This window comes from Chelonia mydas, chromosome 2, assembly GCF_015237465.2.
Source record: "Chelonia mydas isolate rCheMyd1 chromosome 2, rCheMyd1.pri.v2, whole genome shotgun sequence".
NCBI lineage: Eukaryota > Metazoa > Chordata > Testudines > Cheloniidae > Chelonia > Chelonia mydas.
Window position 1 is genome coordinate 61,043,774 of NC_057850.1, and position 20,504 is coordinate 61,064,277.

Consider the following 20,504-nt stretch of genomic DNA (forward strand, 5'->3'; position numbering starts at 1 on the left):
TTCAGTGCCTTGCATAATGAGTACTGTAATGTATTTGCTTTTTTTTTTTTTTTTGTCTCTGCAGCTGCCTGATTGCGTAATTCCGGTTCCAAATGCGGTGTGTGGTTGACTGGTCAGTTTGTCACTCTGGTGTTTGTAACTCTACAGTAGAACTCAGAATAATCTCTGGCTATTTATGGCTAGACTGGAGCAGTTAACAGTCATACTCTCTCTTGAAGGATGAGAGTAAGGTCTTGATCCTGCAACCATGTACACATGCACTTAACTTTATTACCAGGAGAGGTCCTAAGGTTGTTCAAATCCCTTGTAGAACAGCATGGACACATACCACTTTATAGGAGAGCCCGTAAGTGCGCTTAGAGTGTTCAGAATGTATGTTGTTAGAAAACCTCCTTGCATGTTTTCTTTAAGTCTAAACTTCAGACTTCTGGGATGTTCTATCCTTTTGGTTGTTTACATATTTAGCCTTGTATTGCAACAGGTTCAGGGTTAGGTAAATTAAGACTTCTTAATAACCCCACTTCCCTGATTACAACCATTATGGAGATGTTCCTGAAATCCCTTCATATAGTATCCACAATGAGTAGGTACTTTATTAACACCTTGATAGATTAGGTTCCAGGTGGGCCAAGTGCTCTATGTAGATGTTATTTCTATACAGAACAATCTTACACTGCCAGGCAGTGAACAGGATCAGCTTCTTGAATCTAAGAAATTAGAAAGGGAAAAGACCTATGATTTGTTACTAATCATTTGTTAGTAAACTGGGCTCAAAAATAAAATTAGATCTAAAATTTCATTTCCCATAGGGACAAATTATGGGAAAAGATGGTACAAATGAATGTCCTATCATGTAAGGCTGTAGAATTCCCTTGTGCATCCATGGTGGAATAGGCTACATTTAAACTGAGACTGATGGAAATTGCCTTAACATGGAAGCAACTGAAGGGACCCCTCAAAGTATTTTTGATGTCTTTTTCACAAAATAATACTTTCAACGGTCTCATCTCTCTGCAGGCCCATGGGAAAGAGGAAAGTGGAAACAACAGAAAGGGAGATAAACTGGCTCTGCCCCACTGAAAACAGAGTGCTTTTTATTTCTAGTTTGTTTTGGCAGGTGAGATTTGGAAGACAAATCTGAAATCATGGTAAACCCAAATGTTTTTTGAGTTAACCCATCTGTAACCTCCATGCAAGATATGGAATTTCAGAAATTCAGAGCTGCAGAATCTTTCATGCATGGCAGGAATTATGATTTAGCTTGCACAATTGTGTGAAGTCTGAACAGCAAGTACTAATAGCTTAAGAAAACGTGCCATGTCAAATTATTGTGAAAAGATGTCCAGCCTCTGGAAACGAACAAATTCAAAATGTCTTCTTGAGCAATCATCTTTTCTGCTGGCAGAGAGATAAACATTCAGCAGTGCTAGCATGGAACAATGGTGACATCTAGGGGTATAGTGCATACTCAGAAAGATCATGCAGAAAGTTTTGTACATGCACCAACCCTAGTTGAGAGATGTGCTCCACTTTAAGAATTTACACACACCCATCCCTGAATATCTAGGTTGAAATATCAATGGAAAAGTCTTTCTAAGGAATGCATGTATGTTGGTCTATAACTGTGTTCATTTGTCAGGTGGAGGATCTGAATCACAGATCAGAGCTATACTAATATGATAAACAGAATGAGTATGTAAGTAACTTGATATTTTAATAATAACAATACTATTTGTATTGATTATTTAATCATAACACGTAAGCAATCCCCAGTGTTCAAAGAAATACGAACGATCATGGCGCACCTGGTCTGAAGAAAGATTCAACCTCTCCTGGGCACCAAACTGCTTTGAAAATTTTGTTGTGCAGTGTGCACTAGAGGAACAAATTATGCCCATCTGGAGAGATCAACACTGAAAAAAACCCTGCATTAAACAGCATAATAGATTTTACACTACTTACAGTATAAACTTGATTAAGTGGTAGATTTGTACATCAAAAAGCAGGGGCCCCCATCATTAAAGAGTATTAACTGTATATAGACAAGTCAAGCTGTTGGTGCCTTTTTTGTTTATTTTCATAGGCACTGAAGGAAGGGGAGGGGGCACTTATGTGCGTGGTTCAGAAGAGAGAAAAATCATTCACTGCAGCATGTGGATGGGTTTGAATGAGAGCAGATTTCCATGCAGGAATGAAATATGGGCTAGGGAAAACACCCCTTTTTGAACACACACAAGCACTGATTACATGGCCCACAGCTGGAGTTAATCCAGATTTCTGTTTAATTAAATAGCAGCAGTCATTCTGCTGCATTACATCAAAATGCACAAAGGTGACATGGAGGTGAAATACCAAATGTTATATCCTGACCTCATCATTTCAATTGATAAACACTGATTTTTGAAAAAAAAATCTTGAAATATTATGTCTGAAAAAATCAATTCTAATATATTAATGCATACTGGGATAGCAATAGAGAGATGTATGCATGTCATGAGACAATGGGGTTACTATTATAATATCATAGTTTCTTTACTGATCAGTTGACTAAACAATGTAGTCAGCTAACCCCTACTATATGCTTCTCTGGGGGAAATCCATGCTATCCTGGGCCAATATTAACAACCTGCTTCTGAAAAATCATCGAAAGATTTTTTTTTCCTAGTAGTATTGGCACTACTACAACTGAGGACCCTCTCTAAACAACAAACAACCTCTGGAACTCCTGGCTCGAGAAAACTCCCAGGGTTCTACAGCTGGAAAAGCTGTATGATTGTGAGGGGGATACTCGCTCAAGCACCACATTAGGCCTTACCTGGCTTTTGTGGGGGTTGAATTTTCTTGACCGTGTCTGGCTGACTAACATTGAGAAAGCTGTACAATAATCCAGTAAGGAGGTGCCAAAAACATGGATAACTGTAGTGAGATCTGTATCTGAAAGCATAGGTCACAACCTTCTTGCCAAGTGCCTATGGTTAAATGTGATCTTGGAAACCACTACTATCAGCATATCCCTGAGCAGCTGGGGAACCAACAACACCTCCAGGTTGTGAACCTGAATACCAGACAGTAGGCATACTCCTGCAATTGGAGGCTTTGATCGAATCTCTGCCATTTCTTCCTTATGCTCACCTCATCTTCTGATTGGATCGGGCTGTGCAGAGAATTACCCAGCCTTAGGATGCTGGTAACTCATTTGCAATACAGCTTGAGCAAGAGGAGAAATGCACCAACCAAGGAAAAGAAGTACGAAAGTGCAGGAGGTGAGAGCTTATTCGCAGGAGCTTGCTTCCCGATAATAATGAGCATATTTTCCATTATTCCTTAGCTGGCAGACCTTTCCTGAATAAGATGTCCTTCTGTGACACCAACATCTAGATTGCATGGTTACCCACCATCTGAGACATTCAAAAGATGCTGATACTGTGGGCAACATAGATGCTAGGACAATATCAGTATCTTCTTTCCAAAGTTCTTGCTACGTTCAGCATAATAAAACTTAACAGTTTCCTCTAGCATTCACTTAAAACAATTTTTAAAACAAACAGTTTAAAAAACAGTTTTTTCAAATATTGCTGCCTAAAGTTAAACACCTAAATCCTAAGTTAGTCACACAAATAATTTTCAGAGGTTCTGAACACGCACAACTTTAACTTTGAAGATAGCCAAAATTTTAAAAATTTCAGCTTTGATGAATAGGTCAGCATAAGAGCACACAAGAAGGAATCTTATTGATTTAAGATATTATTTTGGGTCTTGAATTTTTTTAAAATAAACCTTAAATGTAGTAAAGAATAAACATTTTAATTTAATTAATGATTGTATAGTATTATATGGCAGATGTGGATAGCACTTTGAAAATAAATAGATAATAATAAAATAATGATAATGATGATGAGTTCCCTGCCTTAAGGGAATTTATATTTTGTGCCTTGTCTTACTTATTCTCATTGAAGTCAATAAAAAAACCAAAACAAAACCCTATAAGGAGTACCCCTTAGTTAGACAAAAAAAGCAGTGGAAGAGAAACAAAAATGGTGGGTAAATGAGGGGTGAAAAAAAGATTTGGGTTATAATAAGATAATGAGATCTGTTTTTTCCCCCCGTATACATGTTTTTGGTGCCTTGTGAAAAAAATTGTACATTTTGCTTTTGTTTACCTTCTCCCCTAAAACAATAAAATGGGGACATAAATGAAATTGAATGGCAACAAAGTGAACATGGAGCAAAGGGGAATTCCGTTTTACACAGCTTATGATAACTTGTGTAACTCATTTCACACGATATTACTGAGACCAAGAGCTCAGTAGGATTCAAAAAAGTATGAGACATTTACATGGATATTGAGCACAGGCAATTATATTAGATAAAATATTTTGTAAGGGATATCAACCTCATGCTTCAAGGCATAAGCCAATCATTAACTGACTGGTAATCATGGGTAAGAAGAAACTTTTATACGGTTTCTTGAACCTTCCTCTGAAGCAGCAGACACTAGACTAGACAGATTGTTGATCTGATCTGAGATAGCTACTCTTAAATCCTTCCTGATTTCTGATTACCTTTGTGTCCATTATATCTTCATCATTATTTAGCATTTAAACATGTCAATGACTTGACTTTCCTCTCTCAAAAAACACTCTCTTTACTTCACATACCTCTGCAAATACCATCCCATCTTCTTCTTCTTCTTCTTCTTCACCTCTGCTAGTTCGAAGGTACTGTCTGCCCCTGCTGTGTGGAATATCATTCCACTGATTCTGTTCTTGATCCCCTAGAGTCTGGAGTCCAACCTCTCTGCCCCACAAAACACAGACCTTAGCAAGGGTGCTAACAACTTCTTCTTAACCAGATAAAGTCTCTTCCATTCTCAGACAATCTGCTGCCTTTGATATAGCTGAGTATTTCTTTCTGGAAGCTTTCTCCTCCCTTGGCTTCAGAGAGTCTGTGCTTTCCTGTTTTTTCTCTAACTTCAGTGTCTTTTTTTTTTTTGGGGTGCATTCCCCCTCCTGCTCTCTCTTGGTGTCCCTCATGGGCCTGTCTTCAGCCATTTCTTTCTCTCTCTCTTCACTCAGTTCCTGGGAAATCTTAATCATGAACATTAATTAATCTATACCACTGCTTCTCAGACTTCTTTCTTTATCACCTCTTCTTCTCCATACAAATTCAAATCTCTGAGTGCCTCCCTAAATCTCCACCTGGGTGTCCAGCCACTAACCCAAGCTCAGTATGTTAAAAAGCTGAAGTCCTCTGCTCTTCTCCAAAACCCTAACTCAGTTTGTTTCTCTATTACACAACCATCCCCTTTGTTCCACAGGCTCTCAACTTGGGTAGAATGTTTGATTCCTCTCTCTCCTTCTGCCCCCACATAGGCACTGTCACAAAATCCTGCTAGTTTTATTCACACAAATTCTCCAAAATTATTTATTGGGTTTGCAAAATTAGCCTGAGTTTGCCAATAATTCCTCTCTGGTAATTTAAACCCAAGAAAGTGGGTTGCCTCTCCCACAATAATATTAATGGGAGGGGCTTCAGGAGGGAAAACTTTCCATAATTTTTCCCTCCCAGCTATATCCCCACATCATTCCATTTGGGGAATAGGGTTTCCTTGGTTGTGAAACTGGTCCCTAAAGATCCCTTATGCCTCTGCTGCAGTTCTGGCCCCATTTCACCTTCCCACACATCCCTGGCAATGCAGCTCCCTTGGAACCACATTGCCAGTTCCTGGTCATAGCTACCCTGGGGACGCCCCCTCAAATGGGGATCTAACCCGTGGACAGAGCTCTTGAGGAAAGATAATAGTGCTTCAGGCTGGATTATTTTTTCCTTGTAAATTTCTGTGTGTGTGTGTGTGTGTGTGTGTGTGTAAAATGCACATTCTCCTTCCTCCCATCCATGCCATCCCCAGTCCCCAGCACTATTTCCTCCCTTGGTCTGGTCCGTAGACTACTGGGGAGTGCTCCACAGGAGTTGGAGGAAGGAGGATGTGGTGATGCAAACAGTGAAATCCTCCTCCTTCACAAAATAGTGGGAGATCTGTGCCAAGATCAGAGGGACGTGATCTCCTCTCTTTTCTCTCTCATCCCCATGATTCAAGCCTGTGCAATGTATTGAGTATAGAAGAACACTTCTAAAAAGCTGAGCTGTCATACCTGGTTTACCTGTGTGTGTGTATGTGTATATAGAGAGATAGATCTGTGTTCTTTGATTAGAGTGTTTCTCTCTTTCTCTTTCTGCCCCTTTCTACCCTTCCCAACAATCTCTTTTCCCACACAACTTTATTCCCCCTTTCTCCCACAATCTTCTTCCTTTCTCCATCACTAACCTTTTTTCCCCAATGGATTTTTCCTTTCTGCATCCTCTCCGCTCCTTTATTTCACTGCGTTTCCTAAGGGGAGCAGGAACCTAAGAACATCTGGATTGAACATTCAAACCCATGACTTTTGTTTGGATTTAAATATAGGCAAAATGGATCCTTTTCTCTCCCCTGTCAACACCCCCCACCCCCATCCCAATCGAGTGTCTGCCTAGCTTTTAAAAAACAATGAGAAATGGGAGTTAGACAGGACTAAAAAGAGAAATCTAATGTTAATAAACTGTCAGTCCCTTTTTGAATGACAAAGTGAAGGTCCACACTTGATAGCATACAAAAAGCCCCAAACACCAGTATATTATGTGAAAAAGGTTATTGCTATTCTTCTTGGATATGCCATTTATCCGTATCTGAGCGGGTTATTCAAGTGAATAGATTAACAAACATGAATTAAAGTGTAATGTTTATCAGCTGTCCGGCATAACTCTAAATAATATAGCAAAGGGTGGCTCTTGAAAATAAGATGGCCATCAATCAGCCCCCACTATCATTTTACTCTAAAGGTTATATATTGCCCTATAGGAACAATGCACATTTGAGGTGTGCCACCAGAGGTCACTCCACCAGCCAGAGCAGAGAGATTAAATAACAACTTAGCTAGACACAGCTAAGCACTCTGTCATTTTAATAACACTTTAATTCCACAAACTTTCACCAGTTATGGCCATGATGCTTAATTGCTCTCATTTATCTCTCTCTAATAAATGATGTCGTTGACATAGAGCTGTTGTGGAGATACAGTTGCCAAGTCAGTATGTAAACCTGCAATCCATACCTAGCTATGAGAACCACAGAGAATGCACAGGACTATAGAATACAGCAAGTGTCTTAAAATTGGAGCTGGGTAAATCCAAACCAGCAAAACTGTTTCCCCACTAGTCCCTCTCTCCCCATCAGTAAAATTTGCTGAGCATTAATAAAGTCACCGGAGAATTTAAAAGAAATAAAAACTAATAATAATGGTTGGTTAATAATGACTGAAATTTTAGATTATTCTGAATCCAGGGTGGTTGATCTGGGATGGTAGGCAGTGGATGTGCAAGGAATAGGGCATGTTGTTGTTTTCAATCGCCATTGTATATAGGTGCCATGAAATAATTTAGTGAAGTATCCTGCAACCATCCTGACTCTCTGTTTGGTGATCCCAGGCAATGATAGGTCAAATCCGCCTATCTGAGGTGATATTGTGCCACAAGTTATTGAAAAAGGTAAGTGGCCTGGGCAGAAGGGGCTATTAGATCCAGATTGACTTTTGCATGGATCTGAACAGTTGAAGCTGACTCCTGTCCTTGGCAAAAGGAAGGCAAATAGGACCAGCATTCTCCATGGCTGGGCCTTAGCTTCTTTAAAGCTTGAAGGGATGTCCAGATACCAGCAACAAGCCTATTCTGTGATGAAGATATCATTCCTTGGTTGAGTCTGAGGCACGATAGCAGACCTTTGGCCCTGTTGTCTCGCCAAGTGGCTGGAGAGGGTTGTAAGCTGGTGCAATAGATCAGCTAGTTCAGCCACAGAAAAAAGTATTTCAGTCTCAAGTCTTCCTCCTCAAGAATTTAGAGTTGGGTGCATGGGTTAAGGCATGGAAAACAAAAACATGGTTTTACACAATTAGGTCACTAGCAGCAAAAATCCATTCTGGGGTGTCTCCCTGCCCTGTTTCTTCTTGCAGAGTTCCTCTGTGAGCTTCTTTGAGTTTTCAGTTCCCATTAAGTTGGAGAAGGAAGAAGCTTTCTGCTTTCCAGAAATCAGCTGGAGCCTATACTAGAGCTGGTCACAAAATGTTCAGCTCAACTCCCCCCCCCCCCCCCCCCCCCCATGCAATTTTGTCAAAACCAAAATGTTTTGCAGTAAGGTGTTGGTTTTAATGAAAAACAATTTCCCCCAGATCCAGGAAAGAGAGAAACTGTTGCCCTGGCCTAAATCAATACTTAATTATTTATACAAAGGGCTAGGTTGAGAGAGAACTGACTCTAAACCGTGGTTATTAGGACACTCAGCTGGGAGCCTGCTTTAAGTTCCTATTCCAAACTAGACAGTGTAGGGGCTTAAACCAGTGTTTTCCACATCCCCAGTGAGTGCCCTAACCACTGGGCCACTGGCTATTCTGAGATGGGGTTAAAAATATAAGAATGGCCACACTGGTTCAGACCAATAGTCCATCTAGCCCAGTATCCTGTCTGACTGTGGCCACTGCAGGGTTTCCTTGTGCTTTGCTTGTGGTTTTTCACAAAAAAATTAGAAAGGTATTGGTTTTTGTTTCACTTTAGAATGAAAATAAATTTTGAAACTCAAGCTTTTTTGTGAAACAGAATTCTTGTTTTCTGGCCAGCCCTAGACGGTATATCCAGTCCCACTTTGGAGAGAAGGAAAATCGGCCTAATCCCAGTTCATCTTTGTGCCTTTAAGGGCAGAAGGCTCTGACACGCACAGTACATGAGTGCTGTTAGGGTGGTCATATGACATGATGGCAGTCTTGGGGCGTCTTGCATTGCAGGCAGTTGGGTGGCTATTTGAAATAAACTTTGTGGGAAGCTCTAGAATTCTTAAAGCAGGATAAAATAGGAGAAAGTATATAATGGGAGTAAAGGAGGCAGAGAGCTGAGCAGCACAGAAACCAAAGGATCTCTTATGAGCTAAAATAAGGTAGCTGTTTAACTGAATAAACTGGGAAGTAGAAATGGGAAGAAAGGAATCCTCCAGGCAGACTGTGCAGACCCCACCGATTTACCTCTTAATGGTTTCACGCCCTCTTGAACTCTCTCTTCAAAGTTCTTTGCAACTTTCCCTTATGGTACTTGTTGACTATCCGTCTTGTGCCAGGATTTAGCCTTAAATGGAGTTTACCACCAGCTTTGGGCTGCATTCCCAAGCAACCCGACTCCGAGAAGACCCGGTCCCAGCATGCTGGGGTGGTCAGGGCTGCTGATTCCTCAGAATGTTAACTTGTGTTTCTGCAGTGGTAGCCATGTCAGTCCCAGGATATTAGAGACACAAGTTGGGTGAAGTAATATATGGATTTATGGTGTATTACAACAATCTGTAACTCACTAATCCCCTCCCCCATTCTTTTTGTCCTATGACTGCAGAAGTGTTAATGGGACACTTTATCTGGAATGGTCCCTTACAATATGTGCTAACTACTTATGCTAAACAATCTGTTCCACCTTGCATTTTGCTGTGACACTGGGCGTATCTATCCCAGACCTGAAGAAGAGCTCTGTGTGGCTCAAAAGCGTGTGTCTCTCTCACCAACAGAAGTTGGTCGAATAAAAGATATTACCTCACCCGCCTTGTGGGTCTGTAGCTCTGTTGGTTGTCATGCATGGAAAAGTTCAATTTTTTGCCAACAATATGAAAGGTCTAGAAAACATGACCTATGAGGAAGATTGAAAAAATTGGGTTTGTTTAGGCTAGACAAGTGAAGACTGAGCAGGGACATAACAGTTTTCAAGTACATAAAAGTTGTTACAAGGAGGAGGGAGAAAATTATTCTCCTTAACCTCTGAGGATATGACAAGAAGCAATGGGCAGCAAGGGCGGTTTAGATTGGACATTTGGAAAAACTTCCTGTCAGAGTGGTTAAGCACTGGAATAAATTGCCCAGAGAGGTTGTAGAAATTCCGTCACTGGATATTTTTAAGAGCAGTTTAGACAAAAACCTGTCAGGGATGGTCTAGATAATACTTAGTCCTGCCAAGAGTGCAGGGAACTGGACTAGACGACCTCTCGAGGGATTGAAAAGAGAGAGACCACTGAACTGTCACCAGTCAGATAGCTTGCCAGTTTAGCTCTGAGTGGCTTCTTCAACAGAGTTCACAACTGTGGTTAACAGTTTTACTGCATATCTACTGAAAATACATCACACGTGAATAGAATTGATGGTTCTCTTTCCTGATCTGAAATATTTACTGTTACTTTTTTAAAAGGAATATTCAGAAAGTGTTAAAACTAAAGCTCATAATAAAACTCAGCTGTAAAATGTTTAACATTCCTTGAGAACCCCAAATTGTCAGTAAATCTAGTTTGTTTGCACTTCTTTTATGGAAATAATTTCACACCTTTGAGAAAGGTGATATAGATCATGAAACTGGATAGGTTGCTAGTTTCTCTCTACATGATTCACAGTGTCTCAAATTGCTAACTAATTAAATTGTATTTTAGAAATATTTATTTCACTTACCTATGGCTCCCTGTTATAAGGAGAATACTGAGTTTTCTTAAGTGGCTAAAGGGCAACAGGAAAGGGGTGAAGCTGCATGAGAAGTGCAAGGAGAGAAAGTTACAGGGATACTAGTTGGAGCAAGGATGGCAACTGTCAGGGAAGGGAAGTTATCTTGAAAAGGAGCCGGGTGGTTGGGGATCTGATGAGAAAGGGAACAAAGCTTTAGGAAGGAGGAGCCAGGGTATATGCAGTAAAAGGAGATTAGCCACAGAGAGAGATTGGAAGAAGGTCAGGAAGTCACTGGGGAAAGTTAGGGAAGCCAGCAAGTGAGCAGGGAGCAGTGGGACATTGGGATCGCTTGGGGAGCTGCTGGGAAAAGAAGGGAAGCCAAAGGAGAGTCAAAGGAAGGAGGAGCAGGATGAGGATCTATTGAGAAAGTGGGTAATACTCAAAAGAACATGAAGGCGGTAACTGCAGCAGGTCAATGAACCTCACTGGCAAAAGAAGAGGGGACTCCCAAGGAGCTAGAAGAAAGGTATTAGGAAAGGGAGGGAAGCAAAAGAAAGACAAGGAGGCAAGATATTGGGTGCTCTTGGAGACGGGAGAGAAATCACAGGGGATGCAGGGAGGTCGTCAGGATGCTCTAGGAGCTTTTGGAGGAAGAAAAGCCAAGACTTAGTGAAAGTGGGGAGGATGGGGAATGGCTCCTAGAAAACTCTCTGTATAAGCCACCTGTCCATATGTATTCCACAATAGAATATATTCATTTATTCAGTTAGGATAAAATCCTGGCTGCACTGGAGTCAGTGGGAGTTTTGCTGTTGGTTTCGTTGGAGTCAGGACTCCAACATTTTTGTTTTAGCTCCACAGCCAGTGTTAGTCATCTTTATGTAAGCAGGGTCTGAATGAATGCTTCCCTGACAGCTAGCTGGGAGGGGAAGAGACTATGGGTGTGTTCATGCAAATACAGTTTGCTCCTGCTGTGTTTACATATTCATCAGATACAGTTGTGTCAAAGGATCAACTTTGGCTGGTGTTACCATACACGTGACCTTAATACTGAATGCTGGGGTAGTGAAATATGGTTACTAATGTTGTAATTATTGTAGGAATACAGGAAAGCAGGACTGTGCTTAACCTGTCCCAAATGAGGGGGGCCGCCCTCAGTTGAAAGAACCTCGTTAAGCAGGGGCTTGAATGTCAGGTATCCCCAGCCAGGAGGCTACATACTGTCAAGGGTCCTCCCTAGACTGGTTTAACCTGTTCCTCACCACTGTTCATTAGGAGCCCCTTTGTTATGTTAAATGCTCAATCAGAGCTGAAATCAGTTGTGGTAGGACTGTGTTTCTGCCCAGATTGCAAAGAGCTGAAAATTACTAAGAGACTGAAAGGCAGCGGTCACAGCAGAAGGTGACTGACAGTTAGCAGGTAAACAAGTGGCTGGTGAGGTGGAGAGGCACGATGAGTGGCCAGCAGGGTGGCTGGTGGAAAGGTGCAGTGAGAGTGGCAAGCAGGCGGCTGGCAGGAGCAGCTGGTGAATGGCCAGCAGGGTGGCTAGCAGAAAAGGGGCAGCAAACGAGTGCCCAAGCAGCGGAGCAAGTAAGGTACCTCTCTACCCCACCGGGGGAGTGGGAAAGGGTGTGGGGAAGTGAACTTGGCACATGCACCTCTGGACTCTGGGTCTGCACTGACCAAGGACAGCAACTGTGAGTGGGGTGCAGAGAAAGGTTGGGCATGTGAAAGGGACTTTTGGGTTGCTAGACTTAAGAATCTTAGGGGAAAAGGACACTCTCTAACCTGCTTTGGGGTGGGTCATTTACTCATGGTTTATGTTTATGAACCCTGTTTGTAGTGTTTTCCCAAATTAGTGCCAAGTTACTTCCCTTCTTTAATTAAAAGTCTCTTTTCTGCACTCAGACTCCGTGCTTGCAAGTGGGGAAGTATTGCCTCTCAGAGGCACCCAGGGGTGGTGTGTAAATTTCCCAGGTTAGTGGGTGGGGGCTCAAGCCGGTTCTGTGTTGTATCAATGGAAAGGAACCCCTAGATATTGAACCTGGCCCTGGTCGCTGCTGGCTCCACCTGGCAGAAGGGTTACATTTAAAAGTTGAAAGATTTTTAAAAATGAAGACGAGCCTCACCTCAAAGACTGGGTCAGCAGACCAGACGCCTGAGCCAGGTAGGTGACCAGGATTAAATTGTCCTGACTGCCATCATTCATGGAGATAGATATGATTGCAAATCAGCTGTCACTCATTTTATAAATGCATGTGTACTATATGGGCCTGTGATATGTAGCTCTTCCTTCTACAGTTCTGCAGGAAAATTTCTATTGAAATGAAGTTTCTACAAGAAAAGGTAAAGAACTGTTTTCTCTTTTCTACTCAGGGGTTGGAATGCATGAGAATATTGGGCTGGATTTGTAAGAAGATGTTGAGTAGAATTGTATTATGAATAAAACAATGTGTTAAACGGTAAGTGCCAACACCTGGTCCCTTTGAAATTAACAGAGGTTTTGACACAGACTTCAGATTAATCAGGATTTAAGCCTATATAAGTATCACATGGAAACATTAATGTACCCAAGGATGGTGGTATTATCAAATAACATCAGGCAAATAAAATGGCGTTGGGTGTTATCGACATAATGATGTTGTAAAATACTGCTCCTTATCTCTCGTTCCCATTTCAGGACATCCAAACATTTTTAAATAGTTTTAAAAATAAATAATTTCTTCCTGGTCCTGAAGTGAAGTGCTTCTTAGTGAGCATAAATTCAGGATAAAAATAAAAGGAAACCTTTGCAAATTTTCTGCAAAATGAAACTGTTATCTGAACCATTGACAGAAATACATTTACATATTTCAGGCTAAGGATCTTTAGTAAATGTTTAGTTACCACATTCAAACCTTTCAGCACCTCTTTCAGATTCACATCAGACTTATTAAAATACAACAGGGAGTTAGAGAACACAATGTAGATCGCTCCATTTAAATAATAGGAATGTTGTGTAATGAACCGACAAAAGCCAGGAAACTAGAAGCTCTGGCTGACAGTCTGTCCTTAATTCACACTGTGTGATAAAAGCAAATGACACTATGGAGTTCCAGTTCAGTTTTGACTTTGAATTTCTTAGCTTTTTTCCTGATCTGAGTCATGACCTCATTGTAAGGTGTGGCTTTTGGGGTCAGATTTTCAAACCTGGCTTTTATGTTGTGGCCACAAAATGTGTGTCAGCTTGTTGCCCAAGCAAATCATATGTTTGCACACACAAAATAAAAGCCTGGAACTGTAAAAGGGAACTGAACGTATTCTGACTGAGTGTGCTTGTTCTGAGCAGAAGCTCAGATGAACTTGCAACCACAAGGTTGCCCCTAGAAGGGGGTATTGAAAGACTGCACTTGCCAAAGCCCATGTGTGAGTTGGCATCAATGCTGGTGAGCTTATTAGCATGTGTGTAGGTTCTTTGATTGTTTTTAATGTTTTCTCTGTACTGCTCTCTCCTTAAGAACACAGTAGATTGGTTTAGAAATAGCTGTGAGGTAACTTAGGCTGTGCACCCCTGTAAGATCTCTTGTGTATCTGCTCTGTGTCCCGCCAACATAGTGCTGTGCACACAACCACTTATGCCAGCAAAATGTATGTCACTCAGGGGTGTGTTTTTTCACACCCTCGAGTGACCTAAGTTTCTTGTGGCTGTAAGTGGTAGTGTAGACGTGGCCTTAGATCTGCAGCAATTACCCTGTTACCCATCACTGAAGGGAAAGCAAGCAACTGCCTTAGGGCAACCTGTCTGTGCTGTGAATGACAGAGTGAAGGCAAGGGAATTGTGAAGCCTGGGAATACCCCGGTCTGGAGGGAGAGAGACATGCCTCCACCCACGGAATGCCAAGAGCGTGAGCTCTGGCTGAACCGTTGAGGGGAAATATAGGCTCAGGTGCCCTGAACTGTGACACGTTTTCTAGCTTTCAGTCCTGTTGTAGTTTATTGGCTAATTATGCATCTGCTATGTCGTAGAATGATTCACTCTGAGCCCTTCTCATTTACTGTTTCCTTGAGCTATTTATAAGTAATTTCCAAAGATGCCTTATTTATGGAGGACATACTACATTCCACGATTATGAGCCTGCTCCTGCCTTCAGTGAAGTCAATGGCAACATTTCCATAGACTTTAAAGGAAGCCCTCTATTTAGATTGAAATGACTGTTTTGAATAAGCTTTCATTTCATCATAGTTAATAAACATAAATGTGTCATGTATTTTTGTAACATATGAGGCACTTACAGATCATTGGGGTTAATTTATATTCTAGCCCATGTATTGTCTTAATTCTTGAGTTACCAGAGGTAACTGAGAACATAATCTGAGTTTAGACAGCCCAAGAGGAATAGAAGTCCATTAATTTGTTACATGAGTTTCTTTTTTCCAAGACAAATGGTAAAACACATAATAATTGGGAATCTAGCCATCCAAGGTATCCTCATATTTCAGTTTAGATGGGCGGCAGGTGAATGCACCGTTGGGGGGAGGCTAGCCCCCATCCCCTCCCCCTCTTCCCTAGGCCCCCATCCCTCCTCCCTCGCCGAAGCCTAGAGCACAAACCCCCAACAGCCACCGGCCCCCCTGCAAGCCCCCAGCTCCAGAGCACTGGGCAGTGGCACAGCCGGAGCTCCCCCTAGCCCCAGAGTGCCCCTACCCCTGGTAGTGCAGTCCCAGTGCCCCCAGTGCTGGACAGATGGGCGGTGTGGCGTGGCCTCAATCCCAGCGCCCACAGCCCAGGGCCTTGGGTGCACCAGCCCCAGCCTGCCTGCCCTAGCCTCTCGGCCCCAGAAGAGCGCCGGAGGGAAGGGAACTGAAGCAGGCAGCAGAGGGCCTGGGAGCGGAGCATGTGCAGGGCCATGCCAGGCTGTTTAGGGAGGCACAGCCTTCCCTGCCTATGCTACCCACCACTATCTCCAGGACTTTGATATTAACTTTCCTTAAATTATTTCATTTTACAGTATTGCTTTCCATGTTATTTTGTATGTACAAAGAAAGAGGGTAGTTTTTGTAAGAACAAGTCTTCATGGGATTGTTGCGATATAGTATTCCTACAACCTGTTTAAGAAATCTTCTTGCCCATTCCTGACAATGTCTCCTCAATAAACCTTAACTTGAATAACCAGTGGAGGGTGCTGGTAGCAGAAGAATTAAAAAAAAAAAAAAACCAAACTCACTAGAAGGAGGTATTTAAAAAAATTAGAACATCTGAGATAAAAAGGTGCAGAGAACATGACAGTCTGTCAGCTGAAGTCTGAGCTGATAAAGCCCGTAGTTTGTTGAAATGTAACGGTTTTACCAAAATGCTAGGAAAGTAACAAGCCGCCCATGGAAAAAAAAAAAAAAAAGGTGGCTGAATGAACATTTTAATTAACTCATGTTGCAATTTTAATTAAAAACATAATGTGTCAGGAAAATGAATAATGCCTTGGGGCAATAAAATAGCTAGATTTTCTCTTGAATCTTTTGCTTCATATCTTTTATGGACGTAGCATATTATTGTTAAGAAAAAGAGTCCCCATCCTCACACCTACCCCAACCTAACCCAAAATAAAAGAACAGTTTGGACAAAATTAACCTCACAAAGTGAGTATTTTGTGTGAGGGTCTCTGATGCACCCTCCTAATGCAGACTGTCCCAGGACAGTGCCTGCATTTGATGCAAAAAACCTTGCAATTTATTCACAAATACTACCCCATAACTTTCATATGTGGGTGAGAATTTTGGGTGCCTGTCCTGAAACACCTGAACCTTGGGCCCCATTAAGAAGTGCTAAGCACCCACCCTTAGAAAGCCAAACTCCTTTAAGGTGTCAAGTTGGACATCCCAATTTGAGACTTAAGGAGGCACATAAGTCTTTGCAGGATCAAGGCCTAAGTATATCAGGTTTAAAGTGGGGCACAGGGTTTGTAATGGCTCTCTGTGCAGGGGTGGATTTTACCCAATCTTTATACTTTTTAGTTCGAGGTGCAAAATATTCCCACTTGTAATCTACAAATTCAGTATAGTTTTGTTCAGTTAATAATATCTGTTCTTTCATCCTACTGTGCTTAAATCCCCCTCCCCACAAAAAAGCCTCATATCAAATTTTAGAAATTAACTGGGCGATAAACAATCATCAACAGACCAGAAGTTTTGTTTTTTTTTAAAAAGAGTTCTGAAGGAATGACAGAGTTGGGCTAAATGCTGATAATTAGCACCAAAAGACATCCACAGACAGGGAAAAGCCTTAGGCCATGTCTATACATACGGCACTGCAGCGCATGAGCACTTATGTCGCTCGGGGGTGGAATATTCACACCCCTGAGTGACATAAGTTTTGCTGACGTAGGCTGTAGTGCAGACATAGCCTTAGATGTAGAGTCTTTTCAGAGAGGATGCTGGATTATCCAGAATCTAGTTCTTTAGAGAAAAACAAGAGAAGTATTTTTAGCCATTCCCAGGGAAGAGCTTGTTTTTTACCATACAAATAAGTGCACTGCTCTCCAGACACAGACTGTACCAAGGGAGGTGTGAATTTCCACCATTCAGTTTAATAAGGTGTTAACTTTGAAACCTAGTTCTGTCCATTTAAATGCTAACAATATTAAACAAGTTGTCCAAAACATAACAACAACTCGAGCCACAAAAAAGTAATTCTATGACATTCTGTGTTTTAAAATTTTAATTCCATTCAGCTCAAGCCACCAAGGGCTAGATTGTGGACAACCCTGCATGAGTGCATTAGGATTAGGAGAAGGTTCAAGGAGACATCCCTTGCTTCTGCTCCTGCACACAGGCCTAGACCATTCTCAATCTTCATGCCCAGACAACAAGAGGTATAGAACTCTAGCAGTGCTAGAAACCATAGGCATGGGTGAAAAGGTGGAGCCATCCACACCAGCAAGGTATGCATGCTACAAGTGTTAAAGGGTATAACAGCAGCATTCCAGCCATTGTGCTTGCCTCAGGGAGATGTTGCCTGCTGACAGTCCTGCTACATGTCCCCTTCCATGGGCAGTGGCTTAAATCTGCAATCTAGCCGTATCCTGTGTCTGACTGTAAGAGAGTAAAGTTGAATGAATTCATTTTTCAGTTTGGGGGCTGAACTGAAAAGAAAAAAATGTTCAGTTCAAACGAACTGAATTTTGTTGCTTTTTCCATGTCAAATTGGAAAAAAAAAATCTTTTCAGGTTGAACTAAACATTATGTTTCATCTAAAATGAGTTGGTTTTTTTTCTATTTTCCCTTTTGTTTCAGGTTGGTTTGGGATGTTTTTCACTTTTAAAAATTGACTAACTGTCCAAATGAAACACTGTTTCCAAATGAAAAGTTGGAACTTGTTCTGAAATGGTCAAAACAAGCCATTTTGACTTTTTCTATAAAAAAAATTCTAGTTGAAATTCTTGGCCAAACTCAAATCAAATTCATAAATAGTTTTGGTGCCCTGAAAAATGCAGGAAAATTTACCATTTGTTGGCAAATTTACCATTCTCAACAAAAATGTCACGAACTCTACAAGAGTTTCCATTTTCATGATGGAAATACAAGAAATTGAATACATGCTGTGTATAGATTAGAGCGTTGTACTAACAATACTGGACCAGATCCAGCAATATTTATATGTGATTTTCTAGACTGATGAGCACCCAACATGTCCCGTCATCATCCATGAGGTCTGGGTGGATGCTCAGGAGCCTTGATACAAATGTCACTTATTTGGTGCCCAAATATGTACTGAGCCTATCTTTAGGCTTCTACTTAAAAATAATAATAATAATAAAAAAATCTTGGCTTTGGTTAAAAATCACCTTCATGTAGTTTACTCTGCTTTGTGTTACCTCTAGAAACATACAGAAAACAGAATACAGGGTGATTACTGATTTGTACCAAGTGCTGTCAATTATCATGTGATATCTACGATTTATTGAACTAAGCATTGCTATGTGTGCTGTGTGTAATAAACTGATCTAGCAGAAGTACGAATAGCCGTATAGCCTCAATAGCACTGGTAGCTCAGCTGTGCCTCTGTTGCTGCTCTGCAGAGTACCATCTCCACCAAAACCACAGCCTGAAACTCCAAGTCTGAATACCTCAGAATTTTTGGGTTGTTCAATAGGGGAAATCACACCTTTGGCCTTGGGCAAGTCATTTAGCCTCTCTATGCCTCCATTTCCCACCAGCAGCCTGGAGATAACAATACTTCCCTATCTCAGTGTTGCAAGGATAAATGCATTAAAGACTGTGAGGCACTCACATCCCATGGTAATGGGACCCACACAAGAACTGAGGGGAGAGAGTGAGCATATGAATCTGAACTTCTCTAGAGTTGTTCAGGTTGCGGGTATTTGTGCAGGCCAGTCTGTCAATAGCAGTAAAAATATTGGCCATAGAAAGTGAGCTGTTTCTATTTACAGCTGCCAGATGCCCAGGTAAGTCCAATTATAAAGCATAATGATGAAAGCTTATTTGGAAATCTCAGTTTGCTTAACTATCAGAGGTGATATTGTCCACTGAACAGTAAAAACGTAGTAAAAGCAAAGTACCCAGAGGACAGTTTTCTTTTTTAAAATCTTCCAATTCCTTTTACTTCTATAGATAGTTATATCAGAACCTTCTGCATTTGTGTGTGTCCTCACTACTTATTGATGGGTCATGCATCTCCTCTAAAGCAACAGCATGAAAGCCCTTTTCAGAATAAACATTCAAGGATGAATAGCTACAATATTTCATAGCAAGTATGTTTGCTGCTGGCCATATTCCCTTCTAGGCCTGGCACTAGAGCAGAGGCTCATTAAATTGCATGAGATAACACTATTCCTGCAGAAATGGCTTTGTCATTGGAGCTGCAGTGATGCCTGAGTCCTCTAGAACTGATTTCAGACTGCCACCTTTCACAGGCCAGTATCTAGGCACCAACCCACACTGCATTTTCTAATGGTGTAGAAGACAGTGGTGAATGTGAAAGAAGTTGTGAGAAAGATGGCACTGTGAAGAAATATGCAATCCCTAGAAACCTTAAAAGCAACTAAGAAATGAGGACCTGTGCCACGAAAAGCAAGACTTTACCTTTCAGATCACTGCAGTTTAAGCCATGAATATGGGGTTTGTATGTATAAGAACAACTTCTGTATTTTCCACAGTATGCATCCGATGAAGTGAGCTGTAGTTCACGAAAGCTTATGCTCAAATAAATTGGTTAGTCTAAGGTGCCACAAGTACTCCTTTTCTTTTTGCGAATACAGACTAACACGGCTGTTACTCTGAAACTAGTTCACATAAAACACTCTGATCTCCCTACTGCAGAGTTATAGGTTACAGCTGTTCATTTTCCAGAGCTTGAGAGAAAATGTGAACCGATACTTACAATAAAGGACATTTCTTTACTTTATAATAAATAATCATTTGTATTTGCTATTCATCTGTAACAGGCTCAGCACCCGCTGCTCCTGAGCACCCCCCTTTTTGCCAATTCCACATCTGCAGTCTCTGTTTGGAACAGGGTGGCAACCAACTCTCATGGGCACCCCCTTTAGATTAGGTGTGAGCCTGCTGTCTCTTAGTTTGCAATGGGGTGGCACCCATCTCTCGCAAACACCCTCTCCTGCCAATTATTTCTTCGGCAGGTCTTCAGTGACTCAGCCCTCCAGCAGGGGCAGCTCTACCAATTTTGCCACCCCAAGCAGTTGCCACTGAATTGCTGCCACCACAAGTATCCCTGGAGATACTGCCTTTTCTAACAGTCCAACAGGGGCCCATCACGGCACCCTCAGTCGGTATCTTTTTTGGCAGCCCTCCTTGGCCTCAGTCTTTAACCACCAGCAGGGCCCAACACAGTACCCTCACTTGGTCTGACTAGGTTCTGGGCTCAGTTCTTGCTCAATCCCTGCAGCCAGCCAGGAGCTCCTTCTTAGCTCTCCCGTCTTCAGCAGCTCTCCCCGGGCTCAGTCTGGC

At 41.6% G+C, this 20,504-nt stretch overlaps 1 long non-coding RNA gene across 1 annotated transcript in view; it reads left to right on the top strand.

Moving 5' to 3' along the window:
• The first annotated feature begins 12,933 nt into the window (after positions 1 to 12,933).
• LOC122464232 overlaps positions 12,934 to 20,504 on the top strand; it is a 35,375-nt gene continuing 27,804 nt past the window's right edge. Inside the window, exon 1 of the long non-coding RNA XR_006288174.1 lies at positions 12,934 to 13,006. This is a non-coding gene — a long non-coding RNA (uncharacterized LOC122464232). The remainder of the gene's footprint in view (positions 13,007 to 20,504) is intronic.